The 26,578-nt window shown below is 46.8% G+C and overlaps 1 long non-coding RNA gene across 1 annotated transcript in view; it reads right to left on the bottom strand.

Moving 5' to 3' along the window:
* LOC138295674 (uncharacterized) overlaps positions 1 to 26,578 on the bottom strand; it is a 175,176-nt gene that overhangs the window by 112,230 nt on the left and 36,368 nt on the right. The gene's annotated exons all lie outside the window — the stretch shown is intronic.

Raw genomic sequence — 26,578 nt, 5'->3', positions numbered from 1 at the left:
ACGTACTTTTTGTAGACGACTTGGACTGTCCATGTCAGGGGCGGTGTTACCTCACCATAGGATAAGAGGTTCTGTGGCCCTGAGGGAGGATATCAGGGTATGGGAAGTGTTCCTAAAGAAATTGAATGGGGTACCAATGTCTTTTGGAGATGCGGACACAGTATGGCAAGTTCAAATATTTTCAGATGCGGTAGGTGCGTCTGGTTTTGGCATTTACTGGGACAGGAGGTGGTGCGCAGAGACATGGCCACGGCAGTGGTTACAACAGGGGAGGAGCATTGCGTTCCTAGAGTTCTTTCCATTGTTGGTGGCACTGGCAGTCTGGGGACGGGAACTGGCCAACAGGACGGTGATTTTCCAGGTGGACAATATGACGGTAGTAGATTTGGTAAACAGACAGAGAGCCAGAGAGCTAAGAGTTTTGCGTTTGTTACGTCAATTTATGCTTCAATGTTTATCTCTCAATGTTGTCTTTAAAGCTGCACACATACCAGGGGTATACAACGAGATTGCAGACTCCCTATCTCGTTCACAGTGGCAGCGTTTTCGCGACCTGGCGCCAGGAGCAGAGCAGAGCAAGACTATGGTCCCGTTAGACATTTGGGAGTGGGGGGCATGATGATCTCGGGGCTGGTGGAGATGTCTTTAGCAGTCTCTACGCGGTGAAGTTACAGGCTTGCATGGTTGGATTTTCAATCTTTTGAAGAGTTTAAGGGCAATTTCTGGGCCCAGGGGTCTGAGTCTTTGGAAGCACGGGCCTTACGCTTCGTGCTGTTTTTGATTAAGGAAGGGCTATCCCCGGCCACGATAGGCGGCAAACTAGCAGGTGTCTCATTTTATGGGAAGCTCTTTTTTGGTACGGACCCAGCGCGGAATGATTTATTAGGGAAAATGTTGAAAGGATGGGGCAGGGCTGGGGAGGGAAGTAAGGCAAGAGAGCCCATTACTTTCGAGATACTGAAAGAACTGTTGCATGTTTTACTGGTATGTTGCACGGATGAGCACGAATTAGGATTGTTTAGGTTGTGCATGGTCTGGATGTTTTTCGGGGCATTTAGGGTATCCGAATTGTTGGGCATAGACAGGGAGTGCGGTGTGAAGGAGATGGAAGTCTGCATGCAGTAAGGGAGATTGGGCATATTGCTCAGGAGGTCCAAGACGGACCAGTTAGTAAAAGGAAAGTGGGTATGGTTGGAGGAAGGAGGCGATGATCTAGCATGCCCAGTGAAAGAGTGGAGAATTTTCAAACAGAGGTGGAGAAAGGCTGGGGAAGCAGGGGTGTTTGTGCATGCCTCAGGCAAGAAACTCAATAGCTATCAGTTGTTACAGGTTTTGAGGATGGCTCTGGGCCGGACTGGTCGGCAGGCAGGGGATTTTGGAACGCATTCCTTTAGGATCGGGGCAGCAACAGCAGCAGCTCATTTAGGTTGGGATTGGGCTTAGATTAAAGCAATAGGAAGATGGAAATCCAGATGCTGCGAACGCTATGTTAGGCCCTAAGGAAACCTAGGTTGGGGGGGGGGTTAGAAGTTTATCACAGTTGTTATAGTGTTCTTTCTTTACAGGGTGCGTGGCCGGACCGAAGAACGATAAGACGGTGACTTGGCTGGTCGGCCATTCATTTGTACATTGGGTGGCAAAATTCACTGAGAAACAGATCTACGGTAGATCAATGGGACTGCCCAGCAGACACCACGAAGTGCGTTGGTGGGGAAAGAGCGGAATGAGGTGGGGGAGTTTACTCCCATTTATCACAGGGAATTTGCCGCAGTGGGGATGCCCGGATTTGTTGCTGATACACTTGGGAGAAAACGATTTGGTGAGGCAATCAGGGCTCACATTGATACAATTTATGCAGAAAGATTTGGAGCTATTGAAGCGGAAACGGTGCGGGACATGTTTGGCATGGACAGAATTTATACCCAGGCGGGTATGGAGAGGGGCAATCAATCACGGAGCCATTGAACGGGCTCGGAAAAAGTTGAATAGGGCAATGAGGGTATTTTGCTGAGCCCAAGGTATTAAGGTGCTGAGGCACGAGGATATTAAGGAGCAAGAGGGGACATTGTTCAGAGATGATGGAGTACATTTATCGCAATTGGGAAATGCGTATTATTTGATGGGGTTTGAGGCTGATGCTAGAGAATTTGTGGGGCGAGAATCTGTGGATCAGGGAATGATAAAGAAGCAGTGCGGCAAATGGGGTTTTGCCGGGTGGGGCAGTAAAACGCCACATAGGTTTTCCTGGGTGGCAGGAAATGGGGAGGAGGGAGAGCCAGATGCGGGCTTGTTCCCCCCTCCAAGGGGAAAAATTAGGTGAAGGATCAGAATGGGGGGGTGGAGTGTTTACAAACAAGGAGGGCGTGAAAGGGATAGGGGAGTGTCTAGGGGACGGGATTTGAAGAGAGCTATTGGAAGAGAAGGAAGGGCATAAGGAAGCTTTTAAGTTAAAATTGGGCAAGAGGGATTTCATACAGTTCAAAGTTGTTGATGTTTGATGTTAAATCCTGTCCTAAATAAATTACCTTTTACACTAGACATGAGTGTCAATGTATGTTTGTCCCGATGGGGGGGCCCGCGGAGAGAGAGACTCGCTCTAGTCTCTCCGCGGGTCTTTTCGGGACTACAGGAAGTGGTGCGGGTGCGCCAGGATTGGAGGACAGGTAAGTAGGGGTGGGGTTTTAGGTTAGGTTAAAAGGGGGTGGAGGGGTGGGGTCGGACTCTTTCCAGGCTGACAATAGAGGGAGAAGGGTTTTTTGACCACCCGCCCGCCCTGCAGAGAACGAAGGCAACAGGGTAAAGGTAGTTAGGGGTAGGGTGACTAAAGTAGGCAGGGATAGTTTTGACGTCAGTTAGGACAGGTGTGGTTCACAGGGGTAAGCAGGAAATGGGGAGGAGGGAGAGCCAGATGCGGGCTTGTTCCCCCCTTCCAAGGGGAAAAATGAGGTGAAGGATCAGAATGGGGGGCGTGGAATGTTTACAAACAAGGAGGGCATGAAAGGGATAGGGGAGTGTCTAGGGGAGGGGATTTGAAGAGAGCTATTGGAAGAGAAGGAAGGGCATAAGGAAGCTTTTAAGTTAAAATTGGGCAAGAGGGATTTCATACAGTTCAAAGTTGTTGATGTTTGATGTTAAATCCTGTCCTAAATAAATGACCTTTTACACTAGACATGAGTGTCAATGTATGTTTGTCCCAAAGGCATTATTATTTAGAGTTTGTAGATGGAGGATTTCTGCCAAAAAGAGGTAGATGTCTCGGCTGCCCTATTCAGAGTGCATGAAGGGTCCACACGTTCTAATTATCGTGGATGGTACATCTGCCATGTTGATGAGAGACTTAGCGGCTTCACTGTAATAACATATTACAGTTGAGTTATGATGTCACAACGTCTGCTGCGGCAGTGAACAGAAAGTGTTAAAGAGAGGTTAGGAACAAAATTCCAACTGCGATTTAGTAAGTATCCTCCTGTCGTGCACTGTGAGATGCATGAGGCGTTATCATCTGATTCGTGATAAGCAGGAGTGGGATTTTAAAATATTCTTTCCCAAACACAATTTTAACAAATAACATTATGTAATGTATTGCCATGGTTTCTGTCCAATAACTAGTGAATTGTTTTGTACTGTCATGCGGGGAATTCATGAAGCTATCAAAGTCAAAAGTAGAAATTGGCAGTTAGCGCAGGTGCTTGAAAAATTCACTTTAACAGAATCAGTATGAAATGTAGATACTCCTGGGGCAGAGGCAGAGGTCAGGCAGAGCTGAACAAGCGAACTATAGTGACTTGTCTTGTTTGTTCTTCACTTATCAAAACATTGATACTGAGTTCTCCAAATTTGCTGAAAGGACGTTCCCAAAAATTATGTGAAAGAGAAAATTTGCAATGCACACCTTATTATTTCTCTGAAGCAGTTAGCAGAGAAGGGTAGAGCGCAGTTAAATATAAAGGGCCAGATGTATGAAAAAAGCCTTTTGCGAATCGGACATTTCGCAAAATGCAATGTATCATTGTTAGAAATGGGGTTTCTGGTTGGCTAGGGTATGCACCTCAGCCAGGCAGAATTTACCCACTCTAGTCAGGGCAAGGGAGTTACACGTCCAAGATAACCCCTGCTCACCCCCTTGGTAGCTTGGCACGAGCAGTCAGGCTTAACCCGGAGGCAATGCGTAAAGCGTTTGCACAACACACACATACATGTGACGCAATATCCCCACCACAAAGGAAACACAACACCAGATTATATGAAAATATACTGTATTGTACACAACGTAATTATCAGACCAACATCACATAACAGTACTATTCTGCTACCTTAGCAGTTGTCAGAACGTTACACATTAGTTACTCTGCAAACTAGCAGTAGTCACACATAACACACAGGTTACTCAGTATTCTGCAACATAAGCAGTAGTCAGGAAACACGTAATTACATTAGAACACTTGTCACCAGAATATCATAAAATGCCCATTATAGGAACATTAGAAAATCTAAGGCAAGTTTAAGCAAACATATTAGCAAGTCATGCCCATAAAAGGAACATGTGCACACATATGTAAAAGCATCATAGTACAGGCAGGTAATATAACACAATTAAGAAAGTCTGTAGAAAGAACTTTAAATCATGATTCTATTTGTCCATTTAAAAGTACCTGTTCTGATGCAGAGGCACTTCTAGTGCCTAAAACGAATAAATGGGGCCCCCGGCGCTCTTCTGCGCAAAACGGGGGCCTCCCTAAACTTGGCAAATAGAGAGGGGCGGCAAGCACCCTCTCTGTTTCCTTGGCGGGCCCCTTCTGGGACCCGTGCTCATTGGAGGGCCCCCCGGGCCTCCACCGGCCCTCTCCAAGGGGGGGCCCAAGTCAGGGAAATCCTTGGGTTAAGGAGGGGGCACCACGCACCCCCTCCGATCTGTGAGCGGGCCCCTCTGGGGGACCGCAACCTCCTGGGGTCTCCCGGGGCCTCCGTCGGCCCTTTCCGAGGGGGAGACCCCTTTAGTACCAGGCTGGCCCATGCAGGGGCCCTGAGGGGACTGGGGGGGGGCAGCGAGCCTCCGATGAGGCTGCCGCCCGTTCTCCCGGACAACAGAAGCCTTCCGAGGCCTCTCCCGGCGGGAGAGAGGCGTCCTCCTCTCCTCCCGCCCCACGACGGCTACCAAAGCCGCCCGAGGCTCCTCCCGGCGAGGGAGAGGCGTCCTCCTCTCCCCTCGCCGTATCTATGGCTCTCCGGCCCAAGGCAGGGCCTCCCGGTGCCCCTGGGGCGCTCCTCGGAGCGATCCCTACCCCGGGGGCACCGCTAGGAGCAGGCTTGCTCCGGATTCGTTAAAGGTGTTTTTTTCTCGTGCCCTGGAGGCACCGAGTTGAGCGCGAGCCTCGCGCTTGGAACCAAACAATTAACCCGGCTGCGGCGGTGATCCAGGGACCCAAAACACAGCGCTTTTCACAGCGCTAAAGTAAAATCTGCAGCCTGGGCTGCGGCGGTGATTTTTCCTTTGGCAAAAGAAAAGCGCTTTTCAAAGCGCTAGGAACCATCTCAAGCCCGGGCTGGGGCAGTGATTTCTTTGGGCAGAAGAAAAGTTAGTTGCAGGGGTCAGGGGCCACAGCACCCTGCCCCTGGGAACAATAATCAAGGGGATGGTACAGGGCTGGTGGACCCAGCTACAGGCCAGCACAAGGGGTGCAGTTGGTGGCAGTTCCTCCTAGTGACCAGGCAGGTCACAGGTCAGTACAGCAGCAGCAGTCCATGGCGGTTTCCTGGTGAGTCCATTCATCAGCGTTCTGTGTCCAGTTTCAAGTTCCAAGAATGTTCAAATTGTGGGGAAAATTCCCCTGTACTTATAGTCAGTTCTTACAGTGTTTTACAATGGTAGGGAGAGGAGGTTCCAGCCAGTTACAACTGGTTCTGGGAGTGCCCCCTCTCTCCTTTCAGCACAGGCTCCAAACATCAGTGGGGGGTTAACGACCCTATTGTGTGAGGCCAGGGCACAGTCTTTACAAATGCAGGTGTGCCCCGCCTCTCCCTTCTCTCAGCCCAGGAAGACTATTCAGTATGCAGATGCACCTCAGTGACACCTCCACCCTCCCTGTGTACAGGCTGTCTGAAAAGTATGCACAAAGCCCCAACTGTCACTCTGCCCAGACGTGGATTGGAGTCAAGCTGCAAAACACCAGAATTATAAGCACAGATAAATGCGCACTTTCTAGAAGTGGCATTTCTGTGATAGTAATAAAAAATACACCCACACCAGTAAGCAGTATTTATTATCACCATCACAACCATACCAAACACGCCTACGCTACCCCTCATAAATCAGACAATACCCCTTACACATAAGGCAGGGCATTTCTAACGCAATCCTATGACAAGGCAGCACTCACAGCAGTGAGACACCAAGTTAGGCTGTTTGTCACTACTAGGACAGGCCATGCAATATGGCACATGTCCTGCCTTTCTACATACATGGCACCCTGCCCATAGGGCTAGCTAGGGCTTACTTTAGGGGTGACTTACATGTAGTAAAAGGGGAGTTCTGGGCCTGGCAAGTAAATTTAGATGCCAGGTCCCTGTGGCAGAAAACTGCGCACACAGGCCCTGCGCTAGCAGGCCTGAGACAGGTTTGAAAGTCTACTTCAGTGGGTGGCGCAAGAAGCGCTGCAGGCCCACTAGTAGTATTTAATTTACAGGCCCTGGGTATAGAGATACCACTGTACAAGGGACTTATAGGTAAATTAAATATGCCAATTAGGTATAAGCCAATCATACCAACTTTAGATGGGAGAGCACCTGCACTTTAGCACTGGTCAGCAGTGATAAAGTGCTCAGAGTCCTAGAGCCAACAGCGAGAGGTCAGAAAAACCAGGAGGAAGGAGGCAAAAAGACTAGGGATGACCATGCGTATGGCCAAAAGTCCAACAATCATATTTGCGATTTGGTAATAGCGATTTCTTAAAAAACGCAAATGCTATTACCAAATCGTAAATTGCGATACAGCCCCCATTCGCATCTATGGGCCTGTCGGCCCATATTTGCGAATATTTTGCATGTCACAAATTGCTAATTCCTAACTGGAATTTGCAATTTTGGGAAATGCAAAGTCCAGGGTGCTGGGGGCCTAAGACCCCCTCTGCTGCACGCCAAAACATTTTTTAACAACATGTAAGGTGCGCACATGCCAAAAGGGCATGTGTGCTTTACATGTAAATTTTTAAAATGCATTTTAGATGCATTTTTTAAATTTGCACATGGTTACCACCAAGTTCAACTTGGCAGTAATAGCGATTCCTTAATGCCCAATTCGCATTAAGGAATTGCTTCATACATGTGCTCTAGAAATCGCAAATAAGGATTCCTTATTTGCGATTTCTTATTGAGAGAGTCACAATTTGCGACTCTCTAAACGGGGTCGCAATTTTAAGGAATCGCTATTATAGCGATTCCTCAAAATTGCATTCAGAATGCCTTTGGTACATTCTGAAAGGGCTTTTTGCATTCGCAGACGGGCATTCGCACCGTTTGCGAATGCAAAAAGCTTTGATACATCTGGCCCAAAAAGACTAAACAGAGAAGGAAAAGTAGAATAGAAAGTCCATTTCAATCAAAAAAAGGAGGAATCATTGCACTGAGTCTCTTGATGTCTTCGGATTCCAGTTCAATTACTAGACATAGTTAAGTACTTTCCCTCAGGTTTATGCACACTAATCCTTAGATTAGCAAATAACTCAAAGACTGATTCTTATGAAGGTGCCAGCATGTTTTCGGACTTTGGATATTGTTTGAGTATTAAGCTCCACGAGGCCCAGCGCTCTGGACATTTTCATTGCAGCGCTCTAAACTCAACTGTACCTGAACTGAATGTTTGCCACTGTGTTTGTTGACATCTATGTTTCTTGTATCTAGAATTTTAGGAGAAATTTCTAGAGCTTGAAGTTGTATTCCAGTTTGAATCTGAACCCTTCATATTTCGGAGTGCAAGAACATCTAAATCTCCAGTTTATTCTTGAATTGCTTGCTGCTCTCTTTCTCCTGCAATATTAATGATAACGTCTGTAAGTATACATATAGTGTAAACAATTGGTAGATCATTTTGAGTGGGGAACCTATGGGTAACATAGCCTCTTGTTATTTTTAGTGTATCACACCTGCGTTGAGGATAATGAGGTCCAGGGACTCCCAATCCTACTAGGCAGTGCACGAGATAGCAGAGCAGTTCCCTCAGTGACACAAGTTCATTTTTATTTGTTTTATCCCATCCCCCTTTCCCCTCTGCGGGCAGTTTTTGGAACCAGACAGTTACTTGTTTCACTAAGCTGCTCCAACTGGGACTGGAGGTTCAGCATTGTCTCTGCAGTTGGAACCAGGTGAGTGTTTGACAGAAGGTCAAGCCTCACACTTTCTACTGCTCAGACAATACGGACAACCAATGAAATGCTTACATTTTAGCTAAGGTATTATCTAATGTACAAGGTGCAGTTCAATCCTTGTGACAGGAAAATCTGTCGCTTAAAGATGGGTTAGTTAGATGTTGCCCCCGCCATTCACCCAACTTAGCTGATGCAGGGGCTGGGGCAACTCCTAAAGTCATAAGGCCTGTTCTACAACCCACACTCTTTGGGGAAATGTAAAATCCCACCAGTACGCCCTCCGTTGGAAATGTTAATTCTGTGTGTGTTGCAGTAACCACTCTCACCCCTATGACTCTGGCCCAGCTGGAAAGGTTTTTTTGGGATGACAATACATTTTTGCCTATTTGAATCAGTACCCATTGAAATTTCTGGTTAAACCCGGAACCATTTGCTCCAGCACAGCTATAATAACCTTTATTATGTCCTTTTGTTGGGGCACAACTGCCAACTGGGCTATTCCACTCATTAAAATTATCATCCAATCTTACATGATGTTGGGAGATTCAAAGAGGTGATGTGTCATCTCTTTGACAAACACACCTTTGTTCAGGCTAGAGATAATGACTTATTGAACTTATGTCAAGGTAGTTAGGATCTTGTGGCTTATATCACAAACTTTCGTAGACTTGTTACTGAAACTCAATGGCCAGAAAAGAAGCAAGCCTCCCTCTTTTATAGAGTTCTGAAAGATGATATGGAAGATTCTTTAGCATAAATTGTAAATCTCCCATTGGACTGTTCTGAGTTTATTGATTTAGTTCTCCAATTAGACCATGTGTTATTTGAATGTAAGGGAGAACACCCTTGGGGGTAACTTAGGATAATTAGTGATGCGTCCAGAATAGAGAGATAGAGACCAAGAAGCAGGATTACATGAAACCCAGGCAGATAGGGGGTTTATGCAGTGGTGGCTGGTGAAGTCTGAAAGTGGTGGGGCATGAAATGAAATTAGATGTTTGCCAGAGCACAGTAAGCGAGGATGACTGTCTCAGAGCAGATTCAGGAGGGTAAGGAAGATCTACAACAGGTGGGGAAATTGTAAATAGTACATTGATGGCCACCTATAAGCCAAGTAAAATGTCCTCATTTACTTTGAAATACATCTGCATGCTTACTAGCAGGAAACAGCTATGCCATGTTGTAGACACTCCTGTGTTTTTGAGGCAATGGTGATACCTATAGATCACTGCATCTTTAGGTGCCTCTCAGCTAACCATTTAGGCCCAGTTTTACATATTTGACCTGTTACTAGAGTTCCACTCATTGGTTAAGCTCACATAATATTGGCAAGTAGGTGACTGAAAGTTGGGTAATTTACAGAAAGATAATATGATCAAGCAAGCAACCCCATATTGAGGGAGCATAAATACTAATCACACAATGTTAAAATATTAATCTGTGTTCTCAGTGCACAATATAGGATCATGCCACTAGTATTTCATTTAGGAACTCGAGTTCAGTATTGCTCGCGTCACTGGTCCATATTCACTCAGCTTCACAGGCATTTCAGATGGAGCACATCACCGAAAACTGGCAAAATTTTCATGACCCTTGATCTTTGGCCACAGTCCTTGAGACTGCCTAGTCTGTGGTGATGGTTGGAAATGAGTTATGTGGATTGCTTTGAATTAAAATATAAATATGGCCATGTGAGTATTTTATGTGTGTTTAGGATGTGTTCTGGTGTGTCTTTTGTGTATTCTGCATGTCTTGTGCTATGTATATGTGTACATCTGTTGTGGCATGGCGTGACTGTTTTTCCGGCAATGTGGTCAGTAAAGCCAGCCCTGGTAAAAGGCCCCAGTAACTATGGACAGAATATCGACAGGATATACCCTTCCTGACTGATGGAGGCAAACTGCGTCCTCTCTCGGACTATACCCGTACACAGACCAGCCAGTGTTATTTTGCACAATGCTGCTTTCGCACTTCCCACTTACATCTGTTCAAGATTCAATTGTCTGGCTAGTTTCTTTTTTATTAACACAGCAGAGGAAAAAACAACATTACTTAATAAAATAAAAAGTATCTAGTCACAACATCTAGGACGTGCTCCCTTCAGTGAGGAAGCACTTTAACAGCACTAGAATAACTTACCTGTCTCCTTTGAAAGTTGTCAGCAAATGAAATGTTAAAACTGGGCACAGTTGAATCTCACATTTGTGCACCTAATATGTGCAGCTGTTCTCCCAAGTGTTGCCTAAGCTCCTGATGCTGAGGTAGTGGAGGCTGTATTTTGGGAGAGGTGGGGCCCCTCAACGCCCAAAAGCACTCTTCAGCACCCAGCTGTGGGCCAAATACCTTTCAGAGGCTGTCGAATTGCACACACACCCATATAAGCATGCGCTTAGACATACAAGCAAATACACATACATACACAGCTGCAGGCATGCGCACACAGTCACACAAACATGCACATGCACTCTCCAGCGCACAGACAAACCCACACATTTAGGCATTTAAACACAAAACGTATCTGGGGCAGGCCCATAATAAACAATTCCCTGGTTCAAATCTCCTGTCTCCAGCACACCAGAAGCAGGCCCACACGCTTTCACTCATTTAAAAGCTGGAATAGGGTTGAAGATCCAGGGTGGACCTTTTTTCACTATTCCAGCTTGTGATGGGGCCAGAGGGCATCTGATTGACAAGCCCTTAAGCGTCCATATCTGACATGCTGCATTGCATGATGGTAGTGCAGCATGTCAGATAAGTATTATGCCTGTGTGAGGCCGGGCTGTAACAGCCCCCACTTGACACATGCATAGTACAACTACTGGAGCTCCTCTCCTGGTGGCAGGTATTATTACAGTTTTTCCATGCTGTAGCATGCCAAGCAATAGTGGTAGAGGAAGGCAGTGTGTCTTCGCCCTGGTGCAGCGGACACTGGGTTTACATTGCCGATTAACTACAGAACCAAAAGATTGAAAAGAAAAGTTAAATATATGTTTGTTTTGTGGTACTGCATCTGTGAGTGTACTGTAAAGCTTAAAGGGATTCAAAAGAATGCTGCTGCAATGTCCAGTTCAATGCAGGAAAAATAGAGTGCCCGGCTGATGGAGGGGTCAACCAGTCGGGTAAGGTACCAGTGCAGACCCCCCAACTTCTGGCAATCACTTCCCATAAAGTCGCTTAACATTTTAATATATTTGCAACTTTAATACTTTCATATCTACAGCGGAAGGTATTACCTATACCACATAGATTTGATTGCAGGCGTAGCCCTTTCTTGCAGTCTCATCTATGCTCCCTTAGAACCAGAGACACAATACTTGAATAAACACCTGGATAAGTATTAACCCTGGGGTTCATCGGTCATTCCACCTCCCCGGTCTCTTCATCACTCTTTTGGTACTGAATAAGAATGGTGAGTTAAAGGTGTGCATAGACTATAGGGCCTTGAACAAGGTTATGGCTAAGAACAGATATCCATTGCCCCTGGTCCCTGGCTTGATCAGGTTCAGAACTCTCCTGTGTACACAGAAATAGATCTGCAACGGGCATACCACCTCATCTACGTAAAAGATGGCAGAGTGGAAAACAGCCTTCGGAACCAAATTTGGGTTATTCGGGTATACAGTCATGCCGTTTGGGTTATGTAATGTCCTGCAGCATTCCTGTATTTTATTAACAAAGTTTTGCAAGATCTACTGGATGCTTGTGTAATAGCATACATTGATGACATCCTCATTTATCGAAAACATGACAGAACACATACAGTATGGAAGGTGCTGCAACGACTCAGAGAGCATGACCTTTTTGTTAAAATGGACAAATGTACTTTTCACACTCAATCTGTTGAATTTCTCGAGTATTTCCTATCCCCGGAAGGTGTTAACATGGATTAGAAAAAGGTACAGGCAATGCTAGATTGGTCCACACCAACCACAGTCAAAGAGATCCAAAGTTCATAGGATTTTCACACTTTTATAGACACTTTATAACCCATTTCTCTGATGTAGTAAGTCCAATTACCAGACATTTATAACAAATTGTACCTTTTGTCTGGTCTCAGGAGGCCAATAATGCATTCAAATTACTTGAGGAGAAATTGACCATGGCCCTGGTACTTAACCATCCAGATTCCAATTCACTATACTTTGTAGAGGCAGATGCCTCTCAGTTTGGCAGAAGTGGTATTCTGTTCCAACGCAGCATCACCCCCTCATTCCTGGCATACTATAAGTAAGGATTTGATCACAGAATTGCCCAACTCCAACGGTTACATTGCTATTTGGGTAGTTGTTGACCTGTTTTCTAAAATGGCACACTTTGCTGCCTCAAAACATATACTCCATGCCAACAATCTTTCCACTCTTTTTGTGCAGCATATCCTTTGGTCAGATGGCCTGCCCTCCATCCTTATTTCTGACAGAGGCCCACAGTTCATTTCCTGGTTTTGGTGCAGTCTTTGCATAACATTGGACATTGACATTCAACTCTTTTCTGCTTATCACCCACACCCCGATGAGCAGACAAAGGGGGTCATTCTGACCCCGGCGGTCCTTGACCGCCGGGGCCAGGGTCGGCGGGAGCACCGGCAACAGGCTGGCGGTGCCCCGCAGGGCATTCTGACCGCGGCGGTTTGGCCGCGGTCAGAACAGGAAAACCGGCGGTCTCCCGCCGGTTTTCCGCTGCCCTGCTGAATCCTCCATGGCGGCGCAGCCATGGGGATTCAGACACCCCATACCGCCATCCTGTTCCTGGCGGTTCGCCCGCCAGGAACAGGATGGCGGTATGGGGTGTCGTGGGGCCCCTGGGGGCCCCTGCAGTGCCCATGCCCATGCCAATGGCATGGGCACTGCAGGGGCCCCCGTAAGAGGGCCCCACAAAGAATTTCAGTGTCTGCTCAGCAGACACTGAAATTCGCGACGGGTGCAACTGCACCTGTCGCACCTTCCCACTCCGCCGGCTCCATTAGGAGCCGGCTTCCTCGTGGGAAGGGGGTTTCCCGCTGGGCTGGCGGGCGGCCTTCTTGCGGTCGCCCGCCAGCCCAGCGGGAAACACAGAATAACCGCAGCGGTCTTCTGACCGCGGTGCGGTATTCTGGAGGGGGGAACTCTGGCGGGCGGCCTCCGCCGCCCGCCAGAGTTAGAATGACCCCCAAAGAGAGTAAATCAGACACTGTGATGTCTTTTAACCAGAAATTTGGGGGCAGTTTTTGGAACCGGACAGTTGCTAATTGTCAACATCAGGGCAGTGTGTGCTCTACGGGCAACTAAAATGAAAAAACCCAACCTTTATGCAAGGACCTAATTCATGCATTGTATTTATATGCAGTATGTTAACCTTTTGAATTGCAGACTTTAACCTTGAAAAACACTATGAATGATGTTTGCAACAACTGTTCATTTGCAATGTATTGCTGCAGGCTTACTGAGTGTGTTAGGGTGTGGTCCCTTTCTAGGACCTCCTAGAAGCTTTCCCTGCAGCATGACTGGGTGTGGTATGTGGGCTGGGCCAGACTCCATATAAGGGAGCCAGCCCAGCTCCACGTGCTCACTATTCAGAGGTCCCGGTGCAGAGCAGCAGCAACTTCCTGAGCTCCTGTTCTGGAGGCCTACTTTGATCTTCCAGGCCTTGCCTTTCATTGTATTGGTGATCCTTGATCAGGGCGGTAAGATGGAAGTGGGGCTGGGCCCCCGATCCCGTTTTTGAAGGCATTTGAGTTCTTGGGCCTAATTTTTATATTGGGAGATTTTTCCCTGTGCGCATGAATGTGCTCTTGGTTTCTGGCATTTACATGATGATATTCGAATCGGCAAGACGCATGATTCATTTTTGGCATTTGACTTTTGAGATTTGGGTCAGCAACAGTGTGCGCGACCATTTCTACACATTTGCATATTGCCATTCGAATCGGCAAGATGCGTGATTCATTTCTCGTGTTGAACTCTTGATACTCATTGTGCGCAACCATTTCTTGGCAGTTACATGGTGGCATTCGAATCGGCAAGACACGCGATTCATTCCTTGTGTTTAACTCTTGATACTCATTGTGCGCTACCATTTCTTGGCAGTTACATGGTGGCAATCGAATCGGCAAGACGCGCAATTCATTCCTTGTGTTTAACTCCTGATACTCATTGTGCGCTACCATTTCTTGGCAGTTACATGGTGGCATTTGAATCGGCAAGACCCGCAATTCGTTTCCTTGCATTTAACTCTTAATACTCATTGTGCGCAACCATTTCTTGGCATTTACATGGTAGCGTTCGAATCGGCAAGACGCACGATTCATTTCCTTGCATCTAACTCTTGATACACATTGTGCGAAACCATTTCTTGGCATTTACATGGTGGTGTTCGAATCGGCAAGAGATGCGATTCATTTCCTTGCATTTAACTCTTGATACGCATTGTGCGCAACCATTTCTTGGCAGTTACATGGTGGCATTCGAATCGGCAAGACACGCAATTCATTCCTTGCATTTAACTCTTGATATTCATTGTGCACAACTATTTCATGGCATTTGTATATACTTGTTGGAATCGACAGTGTGCGTGATCATAAACCTAGGAGTTCAGACCGCTTACAGTGTGCGTGATCATTTCATCACAATTAAAACTTTGATGTGTAGTGTTTCCTGAAGTGCACACAACTGTCTAGGGCTTTTGAATTTTCTGCAAAGGTGTTAAATTCAAGACGTTACATTATATGTGCATATTAAGTCCTTAGTACAATTCCTATTGTTTTCTAGGGAATGTTCAGATTACTTTTTATCTTCATGTAGAAAGACAATGTTTGTTCTGGAAACATCATTCTAGGAGATTCTTATATTCCTAGACAATATGAGATATTTCATGAAAATTTCATATGAAAAGTTGTATCAACCATTCTTGACTCCTTCCCAGGTACCCAGACGTCTTGAGGCCTAGTCATAGTCCTTTCTTAAGTTTTCCATGGTTACAGTATGACAATGCTTAGAATCATAGTCTAGTAAAAAGCAATGTGATAAAATCTTGATATTGTGTGGCTTAACCTTTTGCTTCCTACAGGTCTCCTTTCCAGCTGTTCCCTTCCTAATCCCCTTTTCCCCACTTGGACTCTCTTAGACTCTGTGACATTCTAATTAGAGCATTGGAGCTGTCTTGTGGTGGACATGTTGGGAACGTGCGCAGACCCTGAGGATCTGGTCTCTCTGACACTAATGGTTTCACTAAGCTGCCCACCTAGGATTGGAAATTCGGCATCGTCCCCACAATTGGAGCCAGGTGAGTGCGTGACATGCTGGAATCTGCTTTTCTAGGACACGCACAAACTCAGTCCAAACACAAAAGCACTGGTCTCAAAAAACTATACATTTATGTGTATGGAAGAATTTTGATGGGAGAGAGAATACGCATGGCATGCACAACAAGCAGGAAAGTTGATCTAGCCTCATTAATCCTATAAAGACTTCCAATGACAGGGTCTTTTGGCATGTCATTGCAGGAATGTTTTTTAATAAATTGGCATTATGTTGTTTAAACAAATGTACCTCATGGTCTGATTGTGCAAATATACAAACTATGGCCCTCATAATGACCTTGGTGGTATTCTCTGAATACTGCTGTGCCGACAGCTGCCACAATACCACCACAGCAGCAGTAATCCACCCGCCCTAATACAACTTACAAAAACAAAATTGTCAGAATCCAGCCACAAATCCCACACAGGCAGGCTGAACGACAGCGGGAGAGAGGCGGTAGCACCAACCACACCACCACGCCAAAAACAGACCACCCTCTGTAATACAACCCACAAATCACTACAGCGGCTGAAGTATGGCAGAAAGTCAATGGCGGTGCAGGCTGCCGCAGTCGAAAAGGAACCTCCACAACAACACCACACTACATTGGCCAATTCGAATACCCCACACCTGATACAGATACACACCACACACCCCCAGACACCACCATAAAACACACACCTACACAACCCACAACCCTTTGCTACTACAAACAATTAGGAGACATTTGATGGCCACTCCGTTGTATGCACTGCACACACACAACACAACCACCTGCACACCCCTTGTGCATCACACTACACATTACACATGTTCACACAAGCACACACCTCACCATCACCATGTGTCCACAAAGGCACACCTTTTTCTCAGAAGATGAGTTGCAGACAATGGAGGAAGAAATCACCAGGGTAGAGCCAAAGCTATTCTGTGCACAGATCCAGTAGACATCCGTAGCCAGGAAGATGGAGATGTGGCAGGGGATTATATACAGGGTGAACGCGCACAAGGTACGACATACGGAAGAGGTGAACCGACCTGAGGGGGAAGGTAAGATCCACGGCATCCAGGCACCAAATTGAGATCATGAAGTCTGGCGGTGGACCCCTACCTGCTCCCCTTGAGCTGATATCAAGGGAGGAGAAGGTCTTGGCAATCCTGCATCCTGAGGGTCTCAGTGGAATCCACGGAGGACTGGACACTGGTAAGTCACCTACAATCATCTTGTATTCAGTATACCTGTATTGCATGTATCCCCATCCCCCCATGCCCACCCAACCCCACCAACACCAATCCAAACCACTGCACTTACAAATGCACCTAATGCATGTTCAACATGAAGCACTACGAATACCTCAATGTATCAGTCTTTATCAACCTAACAATGCACACCTCCCCTCACATAGGTAGCCCTGCAGACTGCAGCATGCCAAATAGCACTCACTCAGCAGCTTATGACAAACAGATGAAGTAGATGTCTCTAACAATCCCTGTCATCCACAGGTACCACTGAAAATGTCAATCATCAGCAGGTGCCATGAACACCCAGTCATCCGCCAGAGGGAGACCCCAATGATGACAGTGAAACAGGATGTCTGGGACTGGATGACCTCCCTGGCCCATCCGGCACCTCTGGGCAGTCCCCCTCCACTAGCCTCACCCAGGTCACGATAAAGCCCCCCACTAATGTAGCAGCCACAACAGCAGTCACCCAATGCCCCCAAATGAGTGCCCCCACGCTACGTCAATCAAAGGTGTGCCCACCTGTATAGGGGCCTGAGTCAGCACCTACCACTCAAGATGAAGGTACTGGTGTGAGTGGAAGTGGGCACACTGTGTGGGGGACAGAGGCACAGGGCGCCAGGGACATTGGGAGGGCATCTGTAGGGCAAAGGGTAGTGCAACCCAGGGAGCCTCTTGCCCAGGAGGCCATTGCACAAGTCCTGGAAGCATTCCACCAACCCCAGGACAAGATCGGCCAGACAGTCACCATGTTGAGGGAACACCAAAGGCTGCGAACCCAGTACCTCCAGGAGGCCATGCAGCAGTGGCAGGAACACAATGCCACCATGGCCTCCATCAAAGGGTTTATGCATGAATTAATATCCATCCTGAGTGAGTCCTCCACCCACCACCAGGCCCCTGCCAGTAGCCACAGTCCTGAGCAGCCCTCTACATCTGCTGCAGCTACTGGGATGGTGGCCCTGCCTGAGGGCTCACAAGCCACAGGTTACCCTCCCCCAGTAGATGAGGATCCTCCACGCAAACGTGGACGCAGACTCAGACATCCTGCAGGGACTGGAGCCAAGACCAAACCCACTGCCAGAAAATGAGCCTTTTCGGAACTGTCTTCTTTGTGTGACACTGGGACACCTTGGAGACTGACTACTGCCATATCTCCATTACCTATCACTCCTGGAACCTGGACCTGTGCTATCAAATTATGGGACTAACAACCTGATGATTTGTACACCATTGCCCCACTCTTTTGCACCAACCCATCCTATTAGAATCACAATAAATATACTTAAACAGAACAATTGGTTTTGTGTGTTCAATAAGTGACAATGGAAACACAATTATGTGGTGTAGTGATCAAGTGTAATGTTAGATGTAAAATCTGTGAAGCCTTTGTCCATACAGCTTGGTGCCAGATGCACAGTGTCAATGTCAACACATCTCTGGGTCCAGAGGTAGCAGAGAGGGAAGGGAACTCAGCATCCAGTGACAGTTCTCCTGTGTAAAGGTGTCATCAAAAAATCTATTATGATAGATCACAATATCAATGCAATAGCACATGCACCTGCAATAGTGTCTCCAAACATACCTAATTCCAACAACACAAAGATGAACAATACTGAACACATCACACGATTCCTGTCTTGAAGACATGACACAGTGATATGCTGTCTATCACAATTATGAGTATGCTATCCTCCACTGATAGTATGACAAAACTGAGAAATGAAAATTATGGAAGCTGTAAAGAAGGTACATTCCATTCATACAGACTGCAATGGCAGTAGTACTTCAGCTCAATAATACCTATGTATTAGGTACACTGTACAGCTGTACCTAACTCAGAAAGATTTCAAACAACACCCATAGTGTAGTTCTGCATGACTAGTGGTATATTGAGAGATAAACCTACCAGAATGTCACTGGAAGTGTTGCTGGATGAGCTGATTTCTTCTAACAACATCATCCCCATCCCCATCTTCGTCACTGTCTATTGCCCTCTACTGCAAACTGGTACGTCCCCTACACCCTCCACTTCCAGCAATGGCAAAAGCCTCCTTAGTGCAAAATGTGCAGCATGCAGTAGTTCACGACAATCTGGCACACCTTCTGAGGTGAGTAGAGCAGGGGACCTCCAGACATGTGCAAACCCTGGAACCTCGCCTTCAGAAATCCGAATTTCCACTCAATTACCCTTCTTGTTGTCCCATGAGTCTCATTGTACCGATTCTCCGCCTGGTCCTTGGATTCCTCACTGGTGTTAGTAGCCAGGACAGATTAGGACACCCTGAATCACCTGTGGTTAGGGGAAACATTTATTACAGTCCTGGTATGTTCAGAGTGGAAAGTGTAGGCTTGCTGGGGTCACAGTGATTGTACACACACTTATCATACTCACCAATAAGGAAGACTCTCTCCCTCTGTAGGTGCGCCATCATGTGTGGGACACTGCTGTTCCTGAGGATGTTGGAATCATGTACAGAGTCAGGAATCTTTGCTGTCACCTGTGAGATATATAGGTCTGCTAAACAGACCATCTGCACATTAATAGAATGATAGCTCTTCCTTTTGCTATACACTTGCTCGTTGTCCCTGGGTGGTACCAATGCAATATGGGTACCATATATGGCCCCTTTTACATGAGGGATATGCCCTATTGCATAGAAGTCAGCCTTCACATGGGGGAAAGCTTCAGTATAGGGAAGTTTTATGTAGCTGTCAACATGTTTAAGCAGGGCAGACCAGACTTTCCACAACACATGACTGAACATAGATTGAGACATACCTGCAGCCAATCCCACAGTCCCTTGGAAATAGCCAGTGCCCAAAAAATGGAGGACGGAAAGCACCTGCACAGTGTGAGGAATGGCTGTAGGTTGTCGTATGGCTGGCAGCAGATCTGACTCCAACTGGCTACACGGTTCCATGATAGTTGCACGGTTGAGATGATAGGTGAGTATGATGTGTCTGTCTTCCACGGTGGCCAGGTCGCCAGTGACCAGGTGCCAGTACACAGGTGCAGTTTTCTGCCTCCACAGTAGTCGGTATCTAGGTTTAGCAAACAACACATGTGTGAGTGTGATTACACTTCCTTTGTCCCATATTGTGACCATATATTGCCAATATACATCACACTTGAAAACCGGTTCCTGACTCAGACCTGAATAGTTGATGTGAGACAGTTTCAACAATAGGGCAACCCACTGATGTCATTTGGAGCGCATACACCATATATTAGTAGCGTCTGGTGTCAGGCTTTACTAATGTACAGTCACCCTTTCACCTACTACACAATCATAGGCTGTATATGTGTCTGCAACATATTCCTCTTTTGTCCGAAGGTGCAACATACAAGATATGACTGATGTTGTTCACCACCCTTTCTGCTTGACATATACACTGCCTATACGAGATGTGATGCACATGTGTGACTGTAATCTGGACAATAGAGGTGTAAAATGGCTGCTACCTGTCCTGCATGCAGAAAAATTTACAGTGAGCTTATTCCACCGGCGTATGTCGTCATGGTGGTAGGTGGTCGAAACCACCGTGCAACTCCTCATTGGTTAACATTTTTGTCTATGGGAAACAGGGGCCAATGATGATGACTGCCAGTAGTGACGCTGCAGACCACCGCAGCTGTGACTGTCATTTTCTACAGCCTCTCTCACTTGACTCCTGACTCTCCAGCCAACCAGACCTCCACTGTGTGTGTGCTGTGTCCTGCTCCTAGAAGCCACAATGGTGCATGTAACAGGGGGGAGGGCCCACGCTTTCACACAGGAAGAACTACAAAAACTTGTGGATGGGGTCCTACCCCTGTACCCAAAGCTGTATGGGGCTCCAGGACAGCAGGTAGGTTGCATACTAGTCTATTTGTAGCAACATGGTTGTGTGTGGATAATAGTATGTATATGCTGCTTACCCTGTGGTGGGTGATGCATCAGACACACATGCTGGAAAAGGAAGTATATATGTCCTGTCGTGGATGGAAGTGTGAGTTTACTTTTTTGTGGTCCTATTATATTTCTGCATAATGTGTCAACATGACTGTGCCCTTCTTACTGTATCTCCCATCCAGGTGTGCACCCATCAGAAAAACTCCATGTGGAAAGCCATCACCAAGGAAGTGCGGACCCTGGGGGTCCATAGCCATTGGAGCACCCACTGCAGGTAGCGGTGGGAGGACCTGAGACGCTGGGCCCGGAAGATCACGGAGGCCTGGTTGGGTACGGCCTCCCAACAAGGAAGGGGTGCCTGTTGGACCCTGACCCCCCTATTGGCCCGCATACTGGCGGTGGCGTACCCGGAGCTGGATGGGTGCTTGGAGGCAACAGAGCAGTCACAGAGTGTGGTTCTTGTGTTATTTCACTCTGAATGGAAAAGATGAGTGTGATGGACAAAGGTAGATGTCCAGTGTACATATGATAGGGTATGTAGCTGGGATATTTGTGTAAAAGGTGTGTAGGTATGCTAGATTGGTAGTATATGTACCTAAGGGTGCCAGTCATGTGTAAAGTTGTACTATCAGGAATTGGACAGGAGGAAAGTGACTGTCATGTACAGTTCTAATCATGAAAAGTTGGTTCTGTGAGGGCATACACAGGTTAGCATCACATTGCAAGGTTGTTACTTGGGGATTCCCTAGCATAGTTCTAATCAAGATTCATAGAGGCATGTAAGAATGCAGCAGATTCTGAGTTGGGCTGTCAAACTGTGATGGTTGTGCTCACTTACTAATGGGTAGCTATTTGAGAGTTTTTGATGAATGTGGTAATGTAGTAGGTGTTGCATACCTGTAATTGCTATGCTTGATATTTGCTTGATGTGTAGATATTGACTCTATGCTCCCTTTCATGCTCTAACACCCTCCCTCCTTGTCCTCTTCTTTCTATGTATGCACTAGCATCAGCAGTCAAAGAAGTAGGGGCATCGGCGAGTGGGAAAGCTGCATACCACGGAACCCAGGAGGCCAAGAGCACAGCCGCCGAGGGGACCAGTGGATTGGAGGGCGAGGGGAGCACAACAGGGGAGACAGAACTGCAACATCTGACTCTGATTCCTCCTCTGATGGAAGCTCCCTGGCGGTGGCGGACCCTTCTGGGGCCATCCCAGCAACATCCTTGTCTGCCATCCCCCTTACCAGCAATGCCCTCCCAGTAGCTCCCCGCCCAGGTGCCCATGCCGACTCACTCAGGAGGGTGGGTGTCTCCTTCACCGCAGGCACCTCTGCCCCTGCCCCAGTCAGCCCTGCTGCCCTCAGTGTGGATGTTATTGACCTCCTGAGATCGATCTATGTGAGGCAGTCAATCATCCTGAATGCCATCCATGGCATGGCATCCCAGATGCAATAGACCAATGCCTACCTGGAAGGCATTCACGATGCCTTGGCTGTCCTACAGAGATTGTTTTAGGCTCTGGCCTCCTCACTGATGACAGCTAATGTCCTTATTTCTTCCGTCCTCCCTCCAGCTACCTGTGCCCAATCCCAGGTTCATCTTCCCTCACCCATCCAACCCACACATTCAGACAGGCATTCACCCAAAGCACTAGGCAAGAAACACAAAGACATACACAGGTGCCACAAGACATACCACAGGCATTCACACACCCAACAGTCAAAAGCAGACACAACAACAACCACTGCCTCCCCTGTCTACCCCACCACCTCCTGCCTTACAGTCACATCACCACTCACAATTGCCAGCACTGCATCCTCTCTCCCAGATCATGCCGCCACTTCTGCTTTGCCCATAGTCACCACAACAACAGACACTCAGACATGCACCCCATACACAACATTCGCACTCACCACAACCACCATCACAACCACATGCAGCACACCCACCTTCCTTGCAGACACCACCCCAACATACATTCACATCACCAGTTTGTCCTCTCCCACCCTCTCTTCCCCCTCCCAAAACACATAAACGCTCCCACTCAGACACTCAGCATTCCTCCACCTCACACATGCACACTATGCATACACCTGCATCCATATCCTGCACACCTACACGTCCTACAAGCATTCCCTCTACCTCCACTCCCAGACCTGTATCCCAGCCCATCCCCCATGTTCCTAAGAAGCTTTTCCTTGCCCACCTTGATCTGATCCCTGCTCCTGTCCCACCCTGTGTTGCCCCTCGCTGTCATGGTTCCCTCTCCACACCCAGTCCCTCCATCTCCAAGTCCTTCCTTGACCCCCCTTCTGTTTCCCATGCCCCGCCCCCACCAAAACGCCTCCCCCTGAACCTGTGGTTGAATCCAAACACCCTCCTACTCAGTCCAAATCAAAATTTGTCTGCCCACCCCCTCCCAAAACAAAGGCCTAAGACCCCCCTACCAACACAAAGGCCAAGAAACCCCCTCCCAAAACATCAGTCAAGGACCCTCCTCCCAAACCAAAGCCAAGGGACCCCCCTCCCAAACCTAAACCTCCACCACCACCCCCACCCACTGAACCCTTAGGTGTCTGCCTGCCCCATTGATGTCCTTAGCCTGTGGAGGCCATGAGGATGTCAGGAGTCAAGTTGGGCCAATTACCTGGCCCTGTGTGCCTGTGGCACCCATGAACAATTTGGACTGGCCTGTGGCCCTCTTTTGTATATAGTTCGAAATGTGTCCTTTAACAATTACAACTGCCCAAAAGACAATGTTGGTGCCAATTTGAAACATGTGTTGTGCCTTTCTCAGTACATGGGTGATGTGCAAATGTATTTGGATGATGACTTAGCATATCTATGCATTGTGTCTGCATTGCCTGGATCCTTTCACTTGGGCAATGTAAGTATTGTTATGGCTATGGATTGGTATGTTTGTGTATGCTTGGTTGTGGTATTTGTGTGATTGAGTTTTATGATGTATGTGTGGACGTATGAGTGTGTTGTGTGTCAATGATGTGCATATGTTCCCTTTGCATGGATGTCTGAACATTCAGAATTGGTTGTGTTGAATGTTTCTTATTCCATGCAAGTTGTGTTGACATTTTGTTTTGCTTGCTGGCCCTGTCTGTTACAGGATTAGGGTGCCTGTGTTACGTTTTATGGCCTATTGGGTGGGATTGCTGTGGGTGGGTGTATGTGAGGTTCCGTTGTGATGTTTTTCACCTGGGTGTGTATTGGGCGTGGTGTGTGTGTGTTGGATGTGCATGTGTGTGGTCTATGTGTGTGTCTGTGAATGTGTGTGTGTGTATTGGTATGGGTGTTGTATTGTGTGTGTGAGTGTTGAAGTTCATGCCGGGTGTGTGTGTGACATGTGCAAGTGTGACTCTTCCTTTCCTTCCATTGTGTGCTAGGCGGGTGCACTTACCGATGGTGTCTTTGTTATGTTGCTGATCCTGTATGAGGATGGCGTAGAATACCACTGGGATGACTTGTAGTGCACATTCTATGGCATCCGCTAACTCGTCTGAATCTCTGGAGGGGAGTGTTTCCGTCTTTCAGTTCATTTCTGCCCGCTTTTTGTGGCATTCGTACTGCCCCAGAAATCATGGCAGTCTGCTCACTTGTTATAGGGTAGGCGCTACTGTGCTTTCCGTCGGCCTGGCGATGGCTACTGCAGTGGCGGTACTGGTCAGGAGCTGACTGTGTTGCAGAGGTATAATCGCAAGGGACGTTATTTGGCATCTTCCCCGCCAGGCTGGCGACGGTACGATGACCACCAAAGTGGTAATGAGGGTCTATGTTTCTTGCCACTTTAGAGTTTTGACTTGGTGAAAACCCTGCATGAATATTTCACTGCAGCCTGAAGACGTAATAAAAAATAAGATGAATTTTAGATTTTTTTAAACAACTTTGCTCAATATTTTGTTGCATTTCTCAAACAGACAAGCGTAGATATTGGGCGCTAACCAACAAAATGCTGTCCCTACTGCCTGGAGTGTGAGTTTTTATAAGGTCAGCATAATCAGTTATGTAATATTAGGAAGCCCTGGTGAAGTTTAGTTTAAGACAGCATAATCTTGCATAGTTTCCTGCATCTGGCACCACATTTGTGATGCTAAATTCCTTAGATTAAGCCACCAGGGATAATTAAGACTTTGTTCATGTAAAAATGCCATAACATGAGAAAGTGAGCTACCAAATCCAAGGCAGGTACTGTTCACAACATGCATGATTTTGAGCTGTTCTTTAGTTTGCAATGGGCCCTAGTTCAAAAAATTGTCATGAGGATTTATTTCACCCTAAAATAGTGCATTTTACTGCACCTGGCTTTTTGTATATAATCAGGGCCACTGGAATTATATGGTATGGGAAGGCCAAATTATGCTGCAGGGTGCAATAAATTATGCAGCAAGGAAAGATAAAATACGTGACTTAACGGAACACATTTTTTGATAGTATTACTTCATTATTTTGTCTTTCTTAAACTTGTTAACACTTTCTGTGCATTTGTTGCACCTCATTAGTAGCAGATTAACATCTAAATATAGCAGTAGGCAAAAGAAAGGTGACCAGTTAAACTTTGCAAAGGTGCAAAGGATCTTCCACTGCATGACAACATGCTGCTGTGTTTTTAGTAACTTTTGAACTGTTTGAGATAGAAACACATTATTTTGTTAAAATCTGTAATTGTGAAAAAAACACCACAGCTGCACAATCAAATAATTAGGTGGCCTTGTGTTCAATGCATCATTTTTCAACATTTTTGAGGCATTTTGCATAATTTCTGCAAAAGAAATTATGCTATTTTTGTTCAGGGATAAATACCATTGTTGGTCATTAAACTGTGGCACACTCACTGTTATTGGTGCACTGTTCATATGCTTGCAATTGTCAAACTTGGAAGTATCTGAAAAGTGTAAATACTATGGGGCTGATTTTAAAAAAGTGGCACTTCATGCAGTGTAACTATGGCACTGTGTTTTTAGCCATCTAACACCACTTTAGCGTCACAAATATGATGCTAATTTGTCATCAGCATGCCGCGAGGGGCTCTCAAATCAGGCACTATATCTTTCCTGATTTTGGCCCTCATTATGTCATTGGCGGTAAATGCTGCTTACTGCCACGGTGACAGCCGCCAACATACCACCGCAGTGGCAGATATCCGTTTGCCATATTATGACACACACACACACCAATCCGACAGAATACTGCCACATACAGAAATCTGCTGGCCCAAAGGTCATTGCTAAAGTGGCGGTACACACACCCATACCATTGCACCAACAAAACAACGTCCACAACATTATGACCCACAAATCAGCATGGTGGACATTCAACGGCAGTAAACCACTGGTGGTACACACCAGCGCGCTCAGAATGGACACCCAAATACAAAACAACACTACATTGACCAAAACCAAAATCACATACCTGACACTCATACACACACCACACCCACCCACCCACAGCACCATAAAACACACAATCACATTACCCACAACCCTTTATGAACACCAATTATTGCCACCCGATTCAATCAATCAATCAAAACATTTATAGAGCCCGCTACTTACCCGTGAGGGTCTCAAGGCGCTGGTGGAGGGGGGGAGGAGGGGTTACTGTTCGAATAGCTACGTCTTGAAGTTTTTTCTGAAGAGCAGGAGGTCGTGGGTGTTGCAGAGGTTGGTGGGGAGGGAGTTGCAGGCCTTGGGGGCGAGGTAGAAGGATCTGCCTCCAGTGGTGACGCTTTGGATGCTGGGGACTGTGGCAAGTGCAAGGTCGACGGAGATGAGGTGGCGAGTAGGAGTGTGGAAGT

This window comes from Pleurodeles waltl, chromosome 1_2 (assembly GCF_031143425.1).
Source record: "Pleurodeles waltl isolate 20211129_DDA chromosome 1_2, aPleWal1.hap1.20221129, whole genome shotgun sequence".
NCBI classification, from domain to species: Eukaryota; Metazoa; Chordata; class Amphibia; order Caudata; family Salamandridae; genus Pleurodeles; species Pleurodeles waltl.
The sequence above is the reverse complement of the archived record's forward strand: the minus strand, read 5'-3'. Positions and strand labels throughout refer to the sequence as shown.